Source organism: Eriocheir sinensis, chromosome 24 (assembly GCF_024679095.1).
Source record: "Eriocheir sinensis breed Jianghai 21 chromosome 24, ASM2467909v1, whole genome shotgun sequence".
In the NCBI taxonomy this organism is placed as follows: Eukaryota; Metazoa; Arthropoda; class Malacostraca; order Decapoda; family Varunidae; genus Eriocheir; species Eriocheir sinensis.
Window position 1 is genome coordinate 8,213,609 of NC_066532.1, and position 19,468 is coordinate 8,233,076.

The window sequence follows — 19,468 nt, forward strand, 5'->3', positions numbered from 1 at the left end:
CGGCGCGATGCGCGAAACCGCGAACGGCGAGACTATAACCCTATGGGAAAATATGCATTTGGGGAAGTCACCTCTGACACGTCATATAAAACATGTTTTTTTCGTTCTTTTTAATGACTGAAATGAGACAAGAACTTGTTAGACAACAATATGTAATCAACACTCACCCTGGGGTCAGACCTGCTGGACTTACTATGAGAAAATCTCGACCAATAGCAGTCGTCCCTGAGTGAGCTGCTGGCCAATAGGAAAGCATGACGTCACAGTCTAACCGTGACGTCACTCAGGAGCAACCTAACGTCCATTGCCCCGCCTCCCTCCTCTCTCCCTTCCCCCCTCCTCTCTGCCTCCTCCTCCTCCTCCTCTCTGCCTTCCTCCCTCCTCTCTCCCTTCCCCCCTCCTCTCTGCCTCCCTCCCTCCTCTCTGCCTTCCTATTTAGCGTCAATGCATCCGCGTATACGTGAAACTGGGGCCGCGTATAAGCGGGGGGGGGTCACAATTAGTTGACCGCGAGACCGCGAACGGCGGGGGGTGACTGTATTTATCTTTCAATAGAAACTTACCTCTTGTTTGATTTACATTGTTTTTGATTTATGCGACCTCTTCAAAGACACAATACTCGCGTAAATCAAGAGTTACCTATATATATATATATATATATATATATATATATATATATATATATATATATATATATATATATATATATATATATATATATATAAAATGGTAGCCTAACTTAAGCTATTCCAGAGTGGGTGGAGCCCCCCCCCCCCCTCACTACTTAAGAATACAGTAGTACCACCACCACCACCACCACCACCTCCTCCAGCAGAATAAAAGTAAATAATTAAAAAAAATTACCATAAATTCTAATGTTAGTGCCCCAGACCAAACCACCTGGCACTCACCTTAGGGGGCCTGGGCCGCGTGGCACTGGTGTGGGGCCCAGGAGAGGGGCAGGGCTCTCACCATCAATGGGAGGACTGGCCTTGCAATCGATGGAATTGCTGAAATAATAATAATAATAATAATAATAATAATAATAATAATAATAATGTAATTGGTTTGTTTTTGTTTTATAATGTAGGTTTATGATCAAGGATTTTAGGACTTTAGGAGGACTTGGTCATGTCTGGAGGGTCCTTGCTGGCGATTACGAGTCCAACACGTGATCAGGCCGTGGTGTATTACACACATACAAACACACACACTTATTTTTTGTGAACCAATTTATTTCAAAGTCTCAGTCTGTGTTTTTTCAGCAATATATATGTGTGTCCCTTTAGCCCTTGACTTAACATCCTGTTCCTGACCTCTCGTGACCTGTAAATCCATGTAAACATTCCCGTCATAATGTTTGTGGCAGATTTCTCCTTGTTAAAGTGTGTACACTTATCCCAGTGCTCCAACCTTGCCTTGTTTTGATTTTTGATTTATTTTATTTTTTATTTTTGGCGTCACGCCTGTTGCTTGGTAGGCCTTCCTTCGTGTCAGTGATGGTCGGCCCAGCCCGTTGTGGCGCAGGCAAGTGTTTATAGTGGCGCCATCTTACACTGGCTCATGCTGCCCCCTGGAGCTCATCTTTAATCCTAGAATCTAGAGTCCGGGTTGATATTTTGTATTCTGGGCATCATGTGTGTAGTCTGAGGCCTGGCGGCGGTGGCTTAAATTTCCCAGCTTGTGGCACCGGGCGGGGATTGACCTCGCGTCGTCCTGAACGCAGCACCGTCACACTATCCACTCAGCCACCGCCTCCTCCACCAGCCTCTCTCAGCCACCTTTTGTAACTGCCCCTCCCTTCCCTTCCCTTCACTTTTCCAGCCCCTCCCTTCCCTTCCCTTCACGTTTCCCGACCCTTCCTTCCTTCACTTTTCCAGCCCTCCTTCCCTTCCTTCACTTTTCCAGCCCCTCCCTTCCCTTCCTTCACTTTTCCAGCCCTCCTTCCCTTCCCTTCACTTTTCCAGCCCTCCTTCCCTTCCTTCACTTTTCCAGCCCCTCCTTCCCTTCCTTCACTTTTCCAGCCAGTCCCTTCCTTCCTTCACTTTTCCAGCCCTCCTTCCCTTCCTTCACTTTTCCAGCCCTCCTTCCTTCCCTTCACTTTTCCAGCCCTCCTTCCTTCCCTTCACTTTTCCAGCCCCTCCTTCCTTCCTTCCTTTTCCAGCCCTCCTTCCTTCCTTCCTTTTCCAGCCCCTCCTTCCCTTCCTTCACTTTTCCAGCCCTCCTTCCCTTCCTTCACTTTTCCAGCCCCTCCTTCCCTTCCTTCACTTTTCCAGCCCTTCCTTCACTTTCCAGCCCTCCCTTCCCTTCCTTCCCTTCACTTTTCCAGCCTCCCTTCCTTCCTTCACTTTTCCAGCCCTCCTTCCTTCCTTCACTTTTCAGCCCCTCCTTCCCTTCACTTTTCCAGCCCTCCTTCCTTCCTTCACTTTTCCAGCCCTCCTTCCCTTCCTTCACTTTTCCAGCCCTCCTTCCCTTCCCTTCACTTTTCCAGCCCTCCTTCCTTCCTTCACTTTTCCAGCCCTCCTTCCTTCCTTCACTTTTCAGCCCTCCTTCCCTTCCTTCACTTTTCAGCCCTCCCTTCCTTCCCTTCCTTCACTTTTCCAGCCCTCCTTCCTTCCTTCCTTCACTTTTCCAGCCCTCCTTCCTTCCTTCACTTTTCCAGCCCTCCTTCCCTTCCTTCACTTTTCCAGCCCTCCCTTCCCTTCCTTCACTTTTCCAGCCCTCCTTCCTTCCCTTCACTTTTCCAGCCCCTTCCTTCCCTTATTGCCACAGCCCTTCATTTTCTTCACCCTGTGGCAGCCCCTTCCTTAAAAACACCTCAGCCCCTCTCATGACAGCCCTTTTCTTCCCTCTATACAAGCCCTTAAACAGCCTTACAAAGCCAAAAAGGACCCTTTTCTTGAACCCATAGCATCCTGGCAGCCCCCTTTCTCACTTTTATCTCTCATTTCAGCCCCTTTCCTTCCCTCTACCCTCTCTCTCAGACCCATAATCAGCCCTCACTTTCTCAGCCCTTCCCTTACACTCAATCTTTCAGCCCCAATAGCAAACTTATAGCCCTTTCCTTTCCTCTATGCTCTTTCTCAGTCCCCTCAGCCCCCTAAACAGCCCTAAATCAGTCCATTTTTAGACCAATAGCATCCTAACACCCTGTATCTCTCATTTCAGCCTCTTTCCTTCGCTCTTCTTCTCCTTCAGTCCCAAAACAGCCCCTAAATTCCCCTACCTTCTCTTAGGCCACAGAGTGAGCGAGGGCAAGAAACTTTAATACACAATATAAGCAATGGAGGTGTTGGCCACACTGGCAGGTACTGGCGAAAGCTTGGAGGTGATCAGCGAGAGAGGAGAGTTGACGATTAACTTTTCTCACGCGAGATTGCTCGGTCAGGTGTGACATCACAGACATGCTTCCATTTTACAGCAAACCCTCGATATAACGGACTAATTGGGGCGGACCTTAGTCCGTTAATGCTGAAAGTCCGTTATGAGCAGCGAAAAAAAAAAATGTAAAATAATACCAATGAACCAAATAATGTAGGTATATCTATATTTTTTTATTGTGTTATCTGCAAGTTGTCTGTGTAGCCGCTTGGCGATGGACTGTGAGCCACTGAAGCTGGCAGTGGGGCCCTGCTGGGGGCCATATTGCTACGGGGAAATTTTACAAGTGTGCCAATTCCACACTGGTAGACAAAACTTCTTAATGTTTGTAGTTATCGAGGTGTTAATCTGTTGACTCTTTCTGTCACGATATTTTAATGATTGACTTTTCCATGCCTGTGTTACACCCGCCGCAGCTGCAGCCGCACAATAGCTCGCAAAGAGAGATGTTCAACTTGCTGACAGTTTCTACAGTTCACTCACTGCTCACAAAGGTCACATGTGGACAAACTAGAACAAAACCAGGCAAATTGATGTTTTTCCTCCTGTGCATTCCCACAGTGCACATGCATGGTGGACAGCAGAGCGACTTATTTCTGCAAGGAGGTATTTCTCGCAACACACGCCCGCCAATTGGACCACGCATGCCGATACCATGTCCAGTCCCGCGCTGCGTATTTCCTCACTGCGTGCAGAATAAATCTACTGACCAAACATAACTTAACCTTGCCACCGACCTTGGGGCTTAGCCCCCTCAACCCACTTATTTGTGTCAGTACCAACACTCACAAACACTTGGCTATTTTCCATTACCTTTACGTCCTGGATTGATGCACAAGACTTTGTTGTGGTGTGAATACGCTCTTCAGTTGAATGGAGACACGAAGAGGAAAATATTTCATGAGGTGGGCTGAAAAAGACTGCGGTAAGTGAAGGATGGGGCAGCAGGAGGAGGGGCAGGTGGGCAGCAGGAGCTATGGGCTGTGGTAAGCCAAGGATGGGGCAGCAGGAGGAGGGGCAGGTGGGCAGCAGGAGCTATGGGCTGTGGTAAGCCAAGGATGGGGCAGCAGGAGGAGGGGCAGGTGGCCAGCAGGAGCTATGGGCTGTGGTAAGCCAAGGATGGGGCAGCAGGAGGAGGGGCAGGTGGGCAGCAGGAGCTATGGGCTGTGGTAAGCCAAGGATGGGGCAGCAGGAGGAGGGGCAGGTGGGCAGCAGGAGCTATGGGCTGTGGTAAGCCAAGGATGGGGCAGCAGGAGGAGGGGCAGGTGGGCAGCAGGAGCTATAGGCTGTGGTAAGCCAAGGATGGGGCAGCAGGAGGAGGGGCAGGTGGGCAGCAGGAGCTATTGTAGTTACCGGAGGCGGGTGGCTCAAAAACTACTCTCAGTGGGTCTCTGTGACCCTCTGACCTTGTCCGTTATATCTAAAATCCTTTAAAAGCAGGTCCGTTATAACCAGGGTTTACTGTATTTGCCATAACTCAACTCATGCATTAGATAGGACATTTTGGTTAACACCATTAGACGCAGCAGCCATTGGAGAACTCAAATAACGACAAATATGTTTGTGAAAGCTCAATAAAACATAAACTGAATAAACTGGGTAGGCGGTGGCTGAACTGGTAGCGTACTGGGCCCACATTCACCGGGTGGAGGACGATGTGAGTTCGAATCCCCACGCTACCACCTCGGATTTTTCAGTCACCGCCGAGTGGCTTAAAACTACCCACATGCTGCCCTGAAGACCACCCATCAACCCGGACTCTAGAGGAAGCCGTCCAAGTGAATCAAGAACGAGTTCCGGGGGACAGCATGAGCCAATGCAAGATGGCGCCACTATAAACACTCGCCTGCGCCAGAACGGGCTGGGCCGACCATCAGACCCCACCTGGAAGAAGCCTTGGGCCTACCATCAGGCCCCACCGGGAAGATGCCTACTGGCGCAATAGGCAACAACGTAAAAAAAAAAAAATAAATAAATAAAATAATGACGAGTTGAAGTTAAATAATCAGTCCGTAATGTTTATAACACACTGTGCATATAGCTACCACTTGCAGCGGCTATCAAGTAAAGACTAAAATAAACGATTCCATCTTATAGAGAAAAGCCTCCTGATGGTGTATACAAATTTTTCATAAAACGCCAAATAAGTGAAGCACGGAACTGTGTATATAAATTTTCCACCTCATTCCTCGACGGGGTGCCGGCAAGGAGTGTGTAGTGTTGTTGCGCTATACTGCTCGCTGAGTCGCATTGCCATGACAACCTTCGCCTCGCCTCGCTTTTCGTGTGGCCACAGAACTCGCCTCGCTCTCGCTAGCTTCCTCACTTTCTGTGTGGCCTTACACTCTAGCCCTAAAGCAGCCCTCTAAAAAGCCCCAAACCAGCCCATTACTAAACCCATAGCACCCTGACAACTCCTTCTCAGCCCCTGTCCTTCCCTTCTACTCTTTTCCACCCCCTCAGGCACCAAAATCAGACCCAAAATTACCCGTCTCTTTTTTTTCTCTCAGCACTGACAGTAACCCTACACTCTTATCCCTGCCCTCTCGCCCCTAAAAACAGCCCCTTCAGACCCCAATCACCCGCCTCTTAGATCGGCGAAGGCTACGGTGTCTCCTAGTCTTGGGTGACCCGTACTTGATCTTGAGGTTGCGGGCGGGTTCGATCCTAGCATAGGTTATGTCGTGCAGCTCAGCTCGGGACAGTCCTGGGTCAGCTTGGAGGTGGAGTGTGAGGCGCCGACGCAGCTCCTCGGGAAGTTTCCAGTGACGAGACTCCGAGGGTGACCGAGATCTTGACCTATGGGGTAAGGAAGAGTTAGGAGGGGAGTTGGGGGAGGAGGAGAAGGAAGGAAGGGAAGGGGGAGGTTGAAGAAGAAAAATAATAAGAAAAAGAAAGTATATGAAAAGAAAATTTATATAAGGAAAGAAAAAAAATTTAAAGAAGAAGAAGAGGAGGAGGAAAGGGAGAAGGGGAGGGAAGAAGGAAATAATTATAAATATGAAATAATTAAAAAAAAATAACTAAAATAAAATAAATATATAAAAAAAAAAAAGTCTCTCTCTCTCTCTCTCTCTCTCTCTCTCTCTCTCTCTCTCTCTCTCTCTCTCTCTCTCTCTCTCTCTCTCTCTCTCTCTCTCTCTCTCTCTCTCTCTTCCTTCCATAACTCAAACTCTCTTCTCTTCCATAACTCAAACTCTCTCTCTCTCTCTCTCTCTCTTCCTCTCCATAACTCAAACTCTCTCTCTCTTCCTTCCATAACTCAAACTCTTCCTCTCCATAACTCTCTCTCTCTCTTCCTTCCCTCCCATAACTCAAACACTCTCTCTCTCTCTCTCTCTCTCTCTCTCTCTCTCTCTCTCTCTCAATCCCTTCGTCTCATTTTCTTATTTACTTTATTTTCTCTTTAATCCATGCCTCTTCTAACCCTTCCTCCTCCTCCTCCTCCTCCTCCTCCTCCACAGCCGTGCTTCCTACGTCTCCTCTTACGGGAGTTCCGATGCTGTAAGGAATCCACTTCTGTATCCACTCCAGACAGCTGGTATCCACTCTTAGGGGTCAGGTTGTGGACGCTGGCTGTGTGACCTCCGACCTGCATGTGGTGACCTGTTGTGACCTGCGCCCATTGTGGCTCATCCGACCTGTGGATGTGGGGACATTATTTTTTTGGGTGAGAGAGAGAGAGAGAGAGAGAGAGAGAGAGAGAGAGAGAGAGAGAGAGAGAGAGAGAGAGAGAGAGAGAGAGAGAGAGAGAGAGAGAGAGAGAGAGAGAGAGAGAGAGAGAGAGAGAGAGAGATGTGTATGATGCCCTCTAGCCCCCCCCCAAAAGTACAGGCCTGAGATGAAATGTGAAAACAGGGTGAGTTGAAGGGGCAAAAAAAAAAAAAAAATAAATAAATAAATAAATAAACATTAGGCAGGTTACATAAGGATACGTTAGGTTAAGTTAGTTTGATTTAATTTGTCATGCTCAGATTAAGTGTGAAAACGAGGGGTCGCGGGGTTCAAAGTCTCCCATTAAGGAGGTCACGTGAGGTTAGGGCAGTGTGACCCCTAGACTGTGGATTTCCTACCAGAATACCTCACCAAGCTACAGGAATGGAACAAAAGTGTCTGCTACAATTCAATGAAGAAAAATGTAAACGCCTGCACACCAATACCACATGGGAAACACACCACTATCCACCACAGAGTAAGACCTGCGACCATTATGTTACCAGGCTCCCAGTGAAGGGATATCCAGCACACCAATACCACATGGGAAACACTCCACTATCCACCACAGAGTAAGACCTGCGACCATTATGTTACCAGGCTACCAGTGAAGGGATATCCAGCACACCAATACCACATGGGAAACACTCCATCCACCACAGAGGCAGAGAAAGACATGGGACTATATGTTACCAGGCTACCAGTGAAGGGATATCCAGCACACCAATACCACATGGGAAACACACCACTATCCACCACAGAGGCAGAGAAAGACATGGGACTATATGTTACCAGGCTACCAGTGAAGGGATATCCAGCATACCAATACCACATGGGAAACACTCCACTATCCACCACAGAGGCAGAGAAAGACATGGGACTATATGTTACCAGGCTACCAGTGAAGGGATATCCAGCACACCAATACCACCTGGGAAACACTCCACTATCCACCACAGAGGCAGAGAAAGACATGGGACTATATGTTACCATGCTACCAGTGAAGGGATATCCAGCACACCAATACCACATGGGAAACACTCCTGACCAATGGAGGTTTTAGGTCATGCTCTAAAACCTCCAGCCGACCTCTCAGGTCGCTGCCGGTCGTAAAAAAGGTTGCCGTCCAGTGGCCGAATGGACTGCGTCTGGACGGCTAGTGGACTGCCACTGGTGGCCAACAGTTGACCATTAACTGTTGAACGGCGACCGGATGGCAAGCGGACGCCGTCTGGTTGCCGTCAGAGAGAAGGAGATCACTGATGGTCGCCATACACTTTTCATCTGTCATTGGCCGTGGTCGACGTCCGGCCTTCCACCACACGGCGAGTTGTGCGGCGACTGGTGGTAGGTCAAACCACCCTTGCCCGGAAATGAGGTACATTCCTGAGCAGTGACGTCCCACGCCCCTCAGCCCGTCCAAGCTCCGTCCCCACTCAACCTGCTCCACAGGTCAAACACACGGCCAAGTGTGTATGGGTCACCTCTGCCTAACCAAAATAAATCACTGCAGGACATGACGTGCACACCAGTAACAATGAGAGTCTGTAACGCTATTGGCTGTTATTCACTTCAAAAAGAACTGTTCATTTCATCTTCTGCTCTGCCCAGGGTGACGGAAATGCTTTAGAACGAATGTAATGTTACATACATACTAACAACAGGTTAAACCAAGAGTGCTTGGAGCATTTTTTGCATGTCTGCGGCACATAGGGGGGCAGGGTCACAACTATCCGTCTTGTGCTGCAGTGAAGTACAGGATACTTTCATTACCTTTATAAGTAACTGTTTTTTACAAATAATTTACAGAAATAAGAATGGGAAATGTGTAATATAACTGGGTGAAGATATTATGTACTGTAACACGTCAGCTGCAGCTCGTTAAGGGAGGTCGCCGTCCTCATTGCGACAGGACGTGTACTGGTCCTTGCCTGTCGGCCACCGGTCAGCGTATGGTGGGCGTCTTGGCCTGACTCCAGGTGTGAGGCCAAGGTGTGAATCTTGCCGTCCAGCCACCCACTGGACGGACACTAAACGACCACCGGTAGCCGTTCAGTCGCACGACTACTTTGCCACCTATGTGGTCGGGGAGCGGTGGGTGTGAATCGCAGCATTTTGAGGTCGCAGGTGGTCGTTAGCAGGTCGTGAAGTCAGTGTGACTGTAGCTTTAAGTGTTTGGGGGAAAAAAAAAATGCGTGTTATGTAAATTAGGTTCACGTTCGAGTTAGTCTAAATGTTTTCAGCTTGCAGTGTGGCCCAGCGGAAGTTATGTGCATAGCTGGGCACGATAACAGAAAACCTTATTCCCGATAACCGATAACTGATAATGGAAAACCTTAATGGTGATAACCGATATTCGTTAACTGGAGACACAAATATAGGCGATGACCGATAACCAATACCCGATATAAATCCATAATTCCGATACTAGCTAGCGATAAGTCCGATAGGCGAAAACGATACTATATTGATATTTCAAATAAAAAACAAAGATGAATTCAAATTTTCATTATCTGTATTTTATAAAACTTACAAAACCTGAAAACCACACGTTGACACGTACCTACGGACGGTAATACTAGAAACGCCTGAACCGGTGTCGTGTTATTTGGCGTCCCCACCGTCAAAAGCTGGTGTTCTGTTTACAAACACTGGTCTCTCGTGAGCTGCGCATGCTCAGACCAGCAAGCGTAGACCTGTACAGTCTCACAAAGATTTTTAACCGTAATTAAGAGTTGCTGGAAGGCTGAATCAGACATACAGTACCACTACCACCATCCCCGCTGTTTCTAACACGACACTGTACGAGTTGTATTTATATGTACAGAGTGTCGTTCTAGAAATGGCGAGGATGGTGGTACTGTATGTCTGATTCAGCTTCCCAGCAACTCTGTTAAAAAGCTTTGTGAGACTGTCTGAAACTACGCTTACTGGTCTGAACATGCGCAGTTCAGTGTTTGTAAACAAAAGCGCCAGCTTTTGACGATGGGACACCAAATAACAACACCGTGTGCCTTCAATTCCATGGCATGCTCACAAACGAATATGGAATATCAAATTTGAGGCAGTGAATAATCATTTTGGGGGCAAAGTTAAATGATTTTTCTCTTTGATATATTGATTTTTGAGTCTAACAAAAAAAATAACCTAGTGTTTTAATGTTGATGATCTAACTATGAAATCTCTTCACCAAAGATATTTCATACCCCGAAGTTTTTTCATACAACACCGGGCGCCCGGGCCACGCTTGTGCAGTAGGGAGGCGACGTTTTTTTTTTTCTGAGAAGCGGAAAAAAGTAGCGATTATCGCTAGTTTGGTTACAAAAGTAACGAAGATACCGATATTTATTTAAATAAGTAGCGGATGGCCGATAACCCGATTTTGTTATCAGCGATAAAGTATCGCGATAACTTATCGCGATAACGCCCAGCTATGGTTATGTGTGTGTGTGTGTGTGTGTGTGTGTGTGTGGGTAAAATAAACCTGAAAACCTTCACTTCCTAACACAACAGGTAAAACACACACAAACACACACACACACACACACACACACAGGATTAACACACCTTCCCCCCCTCTCGGCACCACCGCACTACACTCCCCCACCCCCCTCCTCCCCCACCCCAAGCTCCATCGCCCCAACCCTCCCACACATACCAGACCCCCGATCCCCGTCCCCTTCTTTTTGTACTTGTTCCATTTGCGAAGTAAAATTGTACTTATGATATGTAAATTTTCCGCCTGATGGCTGCTGCAATTGAATAAACCGTTTATTATTATTATTATTATTATTATTATTATTATTATTACACGTACCTTTTTAGCAAGCCGCCCCAAAGCCGTGACTCCACCTCCGTTCACCTGTGCAGGAACCTGACACCTGTGGAAGAAGAAAAAGAGTTGTGTCCACAGCCTTAAATGTCTGGGGTTACATTAGATTAAATTTATTCCCCTTCCTCAGATGAAATGTGAAGACAGGGGGGGTGACAAGGTCCCCTGTTAGGTAATTCATGCTAGGCTGAGTTAGGTTACATTTTTTGGCTTGCAGTGTATTCCAACGGAGGTTCAGGATAGGGAGGGATGTTAGAATAAGCTAATGTTGTACGCCAGAAACAGCTGCCTCATTACTTAAATGCTACACACCAAAATCTACCACAAAAAATAGTTTGCCTACCCAATTACTTAAATGCTACACACCAAAATCTACCACAAAAAATAGTTTGCCTACCCAATTACTTAAATGCTACACACCAAAATCTACCACAAAAAATAGTTTGCCTACCCAATTACAGGAAATCCCCGATATACGAAAGCTCGATGTACGAAAATTCGGATATACGAAAGTGAAAAATATAGGACAATTTTCGGTTCACGAAAGACATGCTTCGCATATACGAAAAGTACGACAGTTTCCGCGCCCACTGTTTCGTACCCGATGTCTATATCGGTGCGCCACGCCGTCAACAGCCTCACGCACACTCGCAGTGATTAGGCAGCAAGTGTCCATGTCCAGTCCCCTCCACTTCAACGCTCATCACTTAGCGTTGCCAGTTTGTGAACCCCTTGCTTCGACTCGAATCCGAAACACATCCCAGCCAGCGTGAGGAAACGTGAGGGTGATGGAGGGGTTGGTGGGGGGCTGTGAGTTGTGCGGTGGTTAACAGTATGGCACGTGTTTCGGGCACGAGAGTCGAAACTGGCCTTTCACAGCTTGGGAAGTAAACATTGGCAATGTTAAGTGATGAGTTGTAGTGACGAGTTAGAGGGGATTGTCCTAACATATGTAATGCATTTCTATAACAGTAAAGGAACAGGAAATGGTAATTGTTTTTAATTATTTATGAGCCTTGCGTTTCATTGTATTGTGAGTAGTAAATTGCTTTTAAGCATAGTTATATTTAACTTTTTTTTTCTTTTTTTTTTTTTGCTGGCGCTGGTCCCTAACCCCCCTATTTATTAACAATCCTATGGGGGAAATGGCTTCGATATACGAAAAATCGATAAACGAAAGGTTTTTTCAGTCCCTAACCCTTTCGTATATAGGGGATTTCCTGTACTTAAATGCTACACACCAAAATCTACCACAAAAAATAGTTTGGCTACCCAATTACTTAAATGCTACACACCAAAATCTACCACAAAAAATAGTTTGGCTACCCAATTACTTAAATGCTACACACCAAAATCTACCACAAAAAATAGTTTGCCTACCCAATTACTTAAATGCTACACACCAAAATCTACCACAAAAAATAGTTTGCCTACCCAATTACTTAAATGCTGCACACCAAAATCTACTACAAAAAATAGTTTGCCTACCCAATTACTTAAATACACACCAAAATCTACTACAAAAAATAGTTTGCCTACCCAATTACTTAAATACACACCAAAGTCTACTGCAAAAAATAGTTTGCCTACCCAATTACTTAAATACACACCAAAATCTACTACAAAAAATAGTTTGCCTACCCAATTACTTAAATACACACCAAAGTCTACTGCAAAAAATAGTTTGCCTACCCAATTACTTAAATACACCAAAATCTACTACAAAAATAGTTTGCCTACCCAATTACTTAAATACACACCAAAATCTACTACAAAAAATAGTTTGCCTACCCAATTACTTAAATACACACCAAAGTCTACTGCAAAAAATAGTTTGCCTACCCAATTACTTAAATACACACCAAAGTCTACCACAAAAAATAGTTTACCTACCCAATTACTTAAATGCTACACACCAAAATCTACCACAAAAAATAGTTTGCCAACCCAATTACTTAAATACACACCAAAATCTACCACAAAAAATAGTTTGCCTACCCAATTACTTAAATACACACCAAAATCTACCACAAAAAACAGTTTGCCTACCCAATTACTTAAATGCTGCACACCAAAATCTACCACAAAAAATAGTTTGCCTACCCAATTACTTAAATACACACCAAAATCTACCACAAAAAATAGTTTGGCTACCCAATCACTTAAATACACACCAAAATCTATCAAAAAAAAAGTTTAGCTACCATATTTCTTAACACACCAAAATCTACCATGAAAAAAAGATTAGCTACCATATTACTTAAATACACACCAAAATCTACCAGAAAAAATTGTTTGGCCACCCGATTACTTAAGAGAGGATGACCAAGAGTCAGTTAAGAGAGCAAGAAGATTGCCAGTAAAACGCCCCTTGCGGAACCCATACTGGCGATCAGACAGAAGGTTAGAAGTGGAAAGGTGCTTTTGAATCTTTCATTTAAGGATTGATTCAGAAGCTTTAGGGAAAGTAAAGCTATAGGGCGGTAGTTTGAGGGATTGGAACGGTCACCCTTCTCAGGCACAGGCTGTACAAAGGCATACTTCCAGCAGGAAGGAAAGATAGATGTTGATAGGCAGAGACGAAAGAGTTTGACCAGGCAGGGTGTCAGCACAGAAGCACAGTTTTTAAGGACAATAGGAGGCACTCCATCAGGCAAGTCACAGAATCTGCCAAATTTGATGTAAACATTCAAATTAGGGGCATGAAAGAGTCTGATTAAATAACCGATGGCTGTAACTGTGTGGACCGTGCTGTGTGTGATTAAATAAACGATGGCCGTAACTGTGTGGACCGTGCTGTGTGTGATTAAATAACCGATGGCTGTAACTGTGTGGACCGTGCTGTGTGTGATTAAATAACCGATGGCTGTAACTGTGTGGACCGTGCTGTGTGTGATTAAATAACCGATGGCCGTAACTGTGTGGACCGTGCTGTGTGTGATTAAATAACCGATGGCTGTAACTGTGTGGACCGTGCTGTGTGTGATTAAATAACCGATGGCTGTAACTGTGTGGACCGTGCTGTGTGTGATTAAATAACCGATGGCTGTAACTGTGTGGACCGTGCTGTGTGATTAAATAAACGATGGCTGTAACTGTGTGGACCGTGCTGTGTGTGATTAAATAAACGATGGCTGTAACTGTGTGGACCGTGCTGTGTGTGATTAAATAACCGATGGCTGTAACTGTGTGGACCGTGCTGTGTGTGATTAAATAACCGATGGCTGTAACTGTGTGGACCGTGCTGTGTGTGATTAAATAAACGATGGCTGTAACTGTGTGGACCGTGCTGTGTGTGATTAAATAACCGATGGCTGTCGTTAACCTCTTGAGAGCCTTACTTAATCCAGGAAACAAATAATAAAAGTGTCAAAGTAAAGGCCGGTGGTGGTGGCATCCACTGTATTCGTGTAAAAAAGTAAAAGTAAGAAAATATAAAAAGCAAGAGTAAAAAAAAGTAAGTGTCCAATTAAATGGTGTTGTCCGCTGTAACTCACATGTGGAGGGTGAGCTTGCAGTCCACAGTGTTCCTGCCCTTACAGCCCGGCGCACAGCAGGAGGCTGCCACCACGCTGCATCGGGGCCTTTTCGGCTTCACCGCTGGACTGTCCTGGAATACAAAATACTGGTTAATATTCTGGCAAACAGGGTTAACATTTATTCATTTTACAGTAAGGGAGGCAGCTCAAGGGGTGAAAAAGACATTACAAGAAACAAAAAGGCCTGCACCATCTTGGAATACAAAATAGTGGTTAATAATCTGGCAAACAGAGCTTAATATTTGCTTATCTTTAGGTGTCTTTCTGGTGAGGAAGAAAGCACAAGGGGTGCAAAAGAAAGTAGCTACAAGAAACACTAAGGCGTGCACTGTCTTGGCATACAAAATAGTGGTTAATTATCTGGCAAAGACTGCTTAATACGATATTTTTGTTTTACGTGTTAGCTTGTAGCACCGGTAGGCTTGTTTCAGGGGCCTGGTGGTCGGCCCAAGCCCCCGATGGCACATGCAGGCAATTGTTTATAGTGGTGTGTTATGCACCTGTACAGGTGCCCTGCACATCATCAATCCAGATCCATCTATTCTTGGCTCATGCTATCCCCCGGAACTCATTCACGATTCATTTGGACGGTGCTTCTAAAGTCATGGTTGATAGACAGTCTTCAGGACAGCATGGCAAATAGTGGTTGATATAATAGCAAATAAGTAAGTTGTACCTCTCTCTGTGAGCTATTTTGCGGCTGCGAGCTAATTCCCACAAAACTGGCTGGCACACCGCCCACCTTTACCTTTAGTGATAGTTTAGAGTCAGTGCTCGTCAAAGGTGCCTCTTCTCTGTCTCCTAGTCTCATGGTGGTCACATTTATCTGTAAACGTTGACACATTCTGGAGATGGTGAAAGAGAAGAGAGAGTTGATGAGAACGGTGAGAGGGAGACAACTGAAATTTTTCGGCCACATAATAGGGAGAGAAGGACTGGTGACTTTGATTACAACTGGAATGGTGGAGGGAAGAAGAGGAAGAGGAAGACCAAGAGCAAATTACATGGATGGATTGGTGAAGCTGGCACGAGGAGGAATGACATGAGGGCAGGTCATCACTTGAAAAGAGGCATAACTCGAAAAGTAGACATTTGCGATGGAAATTAGGTACAAAATCGGGTATTATTCTAGTGTTTGCCCATACTCACCCCTCGCAACCAAAATTGGCTAGGGGGCCATTGAGACTTCGGGGAATGCGGTGGTAAACATGAAATGCGTCGCAAATGTATAGTTTTTGAGTTATGAGGGGTTGAAAAATACCCAAGATGTAAGGAAATTCCTTACAATTACTGAGATGTAGGGAAATTTCATACATTCCGGTTTTTTTTTACAACGTACGGAAACCATGCAAGGTAATTATTGAACATCACTCCACACCTCGAAAATACAATATTACGCCTCCATATTGTACTTGAGGGCATATTATACATACGGACGATGTGTTTACATGGCAACGCCATTGCAATATGAGCAGCGTTGCCAACGATCCGGTTAGCAATGATACGCTAGGTGAGACCAGGTCCACCACGCGTGGTTATTTATTTTTTTGGAACACGCACCTTTACCTAATACTATTTCCGATGGTACGCTTGGTTAGCGATGGTACGCTTAGTTAGCCATTAGCTCACGCATGTGAGACCAGGTCCACCACGCGTGGTTATTTATTTTTTTTGGAACACGCACCTTTACCTAATACTATTTCCGATGGTACGCTTGGTTAGCGATGGTACGCTTAGTTAGCCATTAGCCCATGCATGTGAGACCAGGTCCACCACGCGTGGTTATTTTTTTTTTAGAACATGCACCTTTAAGAGGGGGGGTCCAGAGGGGGGCACAGCCCCCCCTTGGTTAGCAGGTCGTAAAGTTCAGTTGGAGTAGTTTAAATATGCTCCCCCACCCAAATACCCCGAGTTCACGCAGGTCCCCCAAGATCGTTAGGGGAAGGGGATTAATTCGGCTTCTTTACTTTTAAGTACTTTTTTTTTTTTTTTTACTATGATATATGGAGGCGTATTATCGTATTCTGGAGGCGCGGAGTCAACATCCACATCACCTTGTATACTGGGAATACGAGCCCGTGAAGCAGATTCAAAATCCGGTCAGTAAGGATTCACGTGTTCGAAGAGCTCGGGCAAGATGCAATGCAAGATGGCGCCACTATAAACACTCGCCTGCGCCACAACGGGCTGCAGTGAGCCTGCACTTCCTGCACAAGCCGCAGTGTTGGATGGATCCCGGCTAGCCGGTGGTTTTACTTGTGTCAGTGAAAAACAATGAAGATACACTGTGTTTGGTGCCACGGACTCTACTTGGAGGACAGAAACCTTGCGATGAGGTGACAACCTACTAGAGAGAGGGCATGAGTGTGGTGGAAGCGGTTTATGTGAGCACAGATGGCCACCGGTGCCACGCCAGAAGGTGAGGTGAGCATCGTTTGGTGGGTTCACTACGCTTCTCTCCCAAAACAAGCTTGGGGATCCACTGAGTGCGTGGTTTTTGTATGGGAAACACTAAATTTGTTGCAAACACTTATTTTAGTGGTGGTGGGAGGAAAAATTCCCTAAATTTAGGGAATTTCCCTAGATCTAGGGAGTTTTTATCCCCCCCTCCCCCCCACTAAAAAAATACGCGAATGCAACGGATTTCGTGTCTCCCACCCGAAACCCCGCATTCCCACCAGGTCCCCAGGCTTGTATGGGGGGGAGGGGGGAGTATGGGCAAACACTAGAATTTTACCATAGGGAGAGAAGGACTGGTGACTTTGATTACGACTGGAATGGTGGAAGGAAGAAGAGGAAGACCAAGAGCAAATTACATGGATGGATTGGTGAAGCTGGCACGAGGAGGAATGACATGAGGGCAGGTCATCACTTGAAAAGAGGCATAACTCGAAAAGTAGACATTTGCGATGGAAATTAGGTACAAAATCGTGCAATTCACTACATCTATCACCAGAAAACGTGAACCACGTAAGAAAATCACTGGTTGGGTGAAACCGTAAATTGTCCGAAATGGTCCCTCTGTGTTGTTCTGTGATGGGCTTTGTTAGTGTCCGGCTGTGGCCTCTGGTGTGGTGATGAGTTGGCCCCGATTGTTGGAGGAAATATCCGTCTGTCACCTCAACACACCGGCCATTACTCCCTCCTTCACCCTGACACACTCACCCCAAGACCGTCAGCAAGACATGCCAGACTACACTTTCCTCCGCCTCGCCTCTCAAGACACGCCCACTGCACACGACTTCTTCTTCTTTTTGGGTGTTTTATGGGGCTCTAGAGGCTGTGGGGCCACAGCCTCTAGAGCCCCGTCAGTGGTAGTTGTTATCAGGTGACTTCCACGCCCACACACTCACACACCTCAGCAGCGAGGATTTGTTTACACCACCACACAGAGACTTCATTGACTAGAGTGCGCGGCAAGATACTGAAGTGACGCCGCCGAGTCTGGTTTAGTGGCCATGTTACTATGGGGGTAAGGCGCTGGGGTGAGGGGGGTGGCGGGATAGCCCTTTCCCAACGTCCTCCACCTCTCTTAGTTTCAGGTGGATTTTGGGGGTGGGGAGGAAGTGAAGGAGGGGATTGGGGTGGCGGTGAGGCTGGGGGTGAGGAGGTTGGGGTGGGGGTGAGGAGGTTGGGGTGGGGGTGAGGAGGAGGTTGGGGGGTTGGGGTGTGTGGGTGGGGAGGGAGTAGGGGTGGTCAGTGCCAGTGTTAAGTTGATCCAAGGTGCCAAGTTCTATCCCTGTCCTAATACAGGCAATGTAGAGGAAATCTATCTATCTATCTATCTATCTATCTATCTATCTATCTCTCTCTCTCTCTCTCTCTCTCTCTCTCTCTCTCTCTCTCTCTCTCTCTCTCTCTCTCTCTCTCTCTCTCTCTCTCTCTCTCTCTCTCTCTCTCTCTCTCTCTCTCTCTCTCTCTCTCTCTCTCTCTCTCTCTGAACCACGCAGCATAAAAGAATGAGTGAGTGAGTGAGTGTGTGTGTGTGTGTGTGTGTGTGTGTGTGTGTGTGTGTAATTCACCTCTTGGTCTGCTGCGGGTCTCTGGAGAGACAGCCAGCTGTTCCCCAACGGAGGAGCACAGAGCTCATAGTACCGATCTTTGGGTAGGACTGAGACCACTCACACACAACACACCGCGACAACGAGGTCACAACTCCTTGCCTGACGTCGCGTACCTACTCACTGCTAGGTGAACAGGGGCTACACGTGAAAGACCCAACTTATCTTCACCCGGCCGGGGAATCGTGTGTGTGTGTGTGTGTGTGTGTGTGTGTGTGTGTGTGTGTGTGTGTAATTCACCACGGCCTGATCACGAGTTGGACTCGCTTTCGCCAGCAGGTACCCTCACGTTGTGAGCAAGTGCTCACTATTGTCGATCTGTGTGTGTGTGTGTGTGTGTGTGTGTGTGTGTGTGTGTGTGTGTGATACCTTCATCGGAAACTCTCGCTTCACACAAGTTCAAGATGACGATAACACACGAGAGAGAGAGAGAGAGAGAGAGAGAGAGAGAGAGAGAGAGAGAGAGAGCTCTCCTTCCCAAGACCATTTCCGACACTTCCGTGATAGAAATATGAAGGAATGAAGGAAACACAAGAAAACACTTTAGTTATATACGGAAACACACACACACACACACACACACACACACACACACACACACTCCTACCACAAGCTCTCCCTTCCTAAGCCATTCCCAAAAGACCATATCAAACACTACCCCTGAAATACGATACATTATTCTCCGCCTCCTATTCCTTCTTCTTCTCCTCTTTATCCCCCTTTTCTCCTTCTCCTCCTCCTCTTCCTCCTCTTTCTCCTTCTCCTTATTCTTTTCCTCCTCCTCCTTATTCTTTTCCTCCTCCTCCTCTTCCTCTTCCTCCTCCTCCTTCTCCTTCTTTCTCCTCATCCTCTTTTTTCTGCTCCTCCTCCTCTTTCTCCTTTTTTTCTCCTTCTCCTCCTCATCATCATCATTCTCCTCCTCTTCCTCTTCCTTCTCCTCC

At 46.4% G+C, this 19,468-nt stretch overlaps 1 long non-coding RNA gene across 1 annotated transcript; it reads right to left on the reverse strand.

The window, feature by feature from the left end:
• Positions 1-952: 952 nt before the first annotated feature.
• Positions 953-17,824, reverse strand: LOC127002829 (uncharacterized). The gene is made up of 6 exons (XR_007756563.1): positions 17,632-17,824; positions 14,425-14,537; positions 10,913-10,976; positions 6,871-7,022; positions 6,019-6,180; positions 953-1,010 (listed from the first exon to the last, which is right to left on the reverse strand). It is a non-coding gene; the product is annotated as an uncharacterized LOC127002829 (long non-coding RNA).
• Between the last annotated feature and the right edge of the window lie 1,644 nt (positions 17,825-19,468).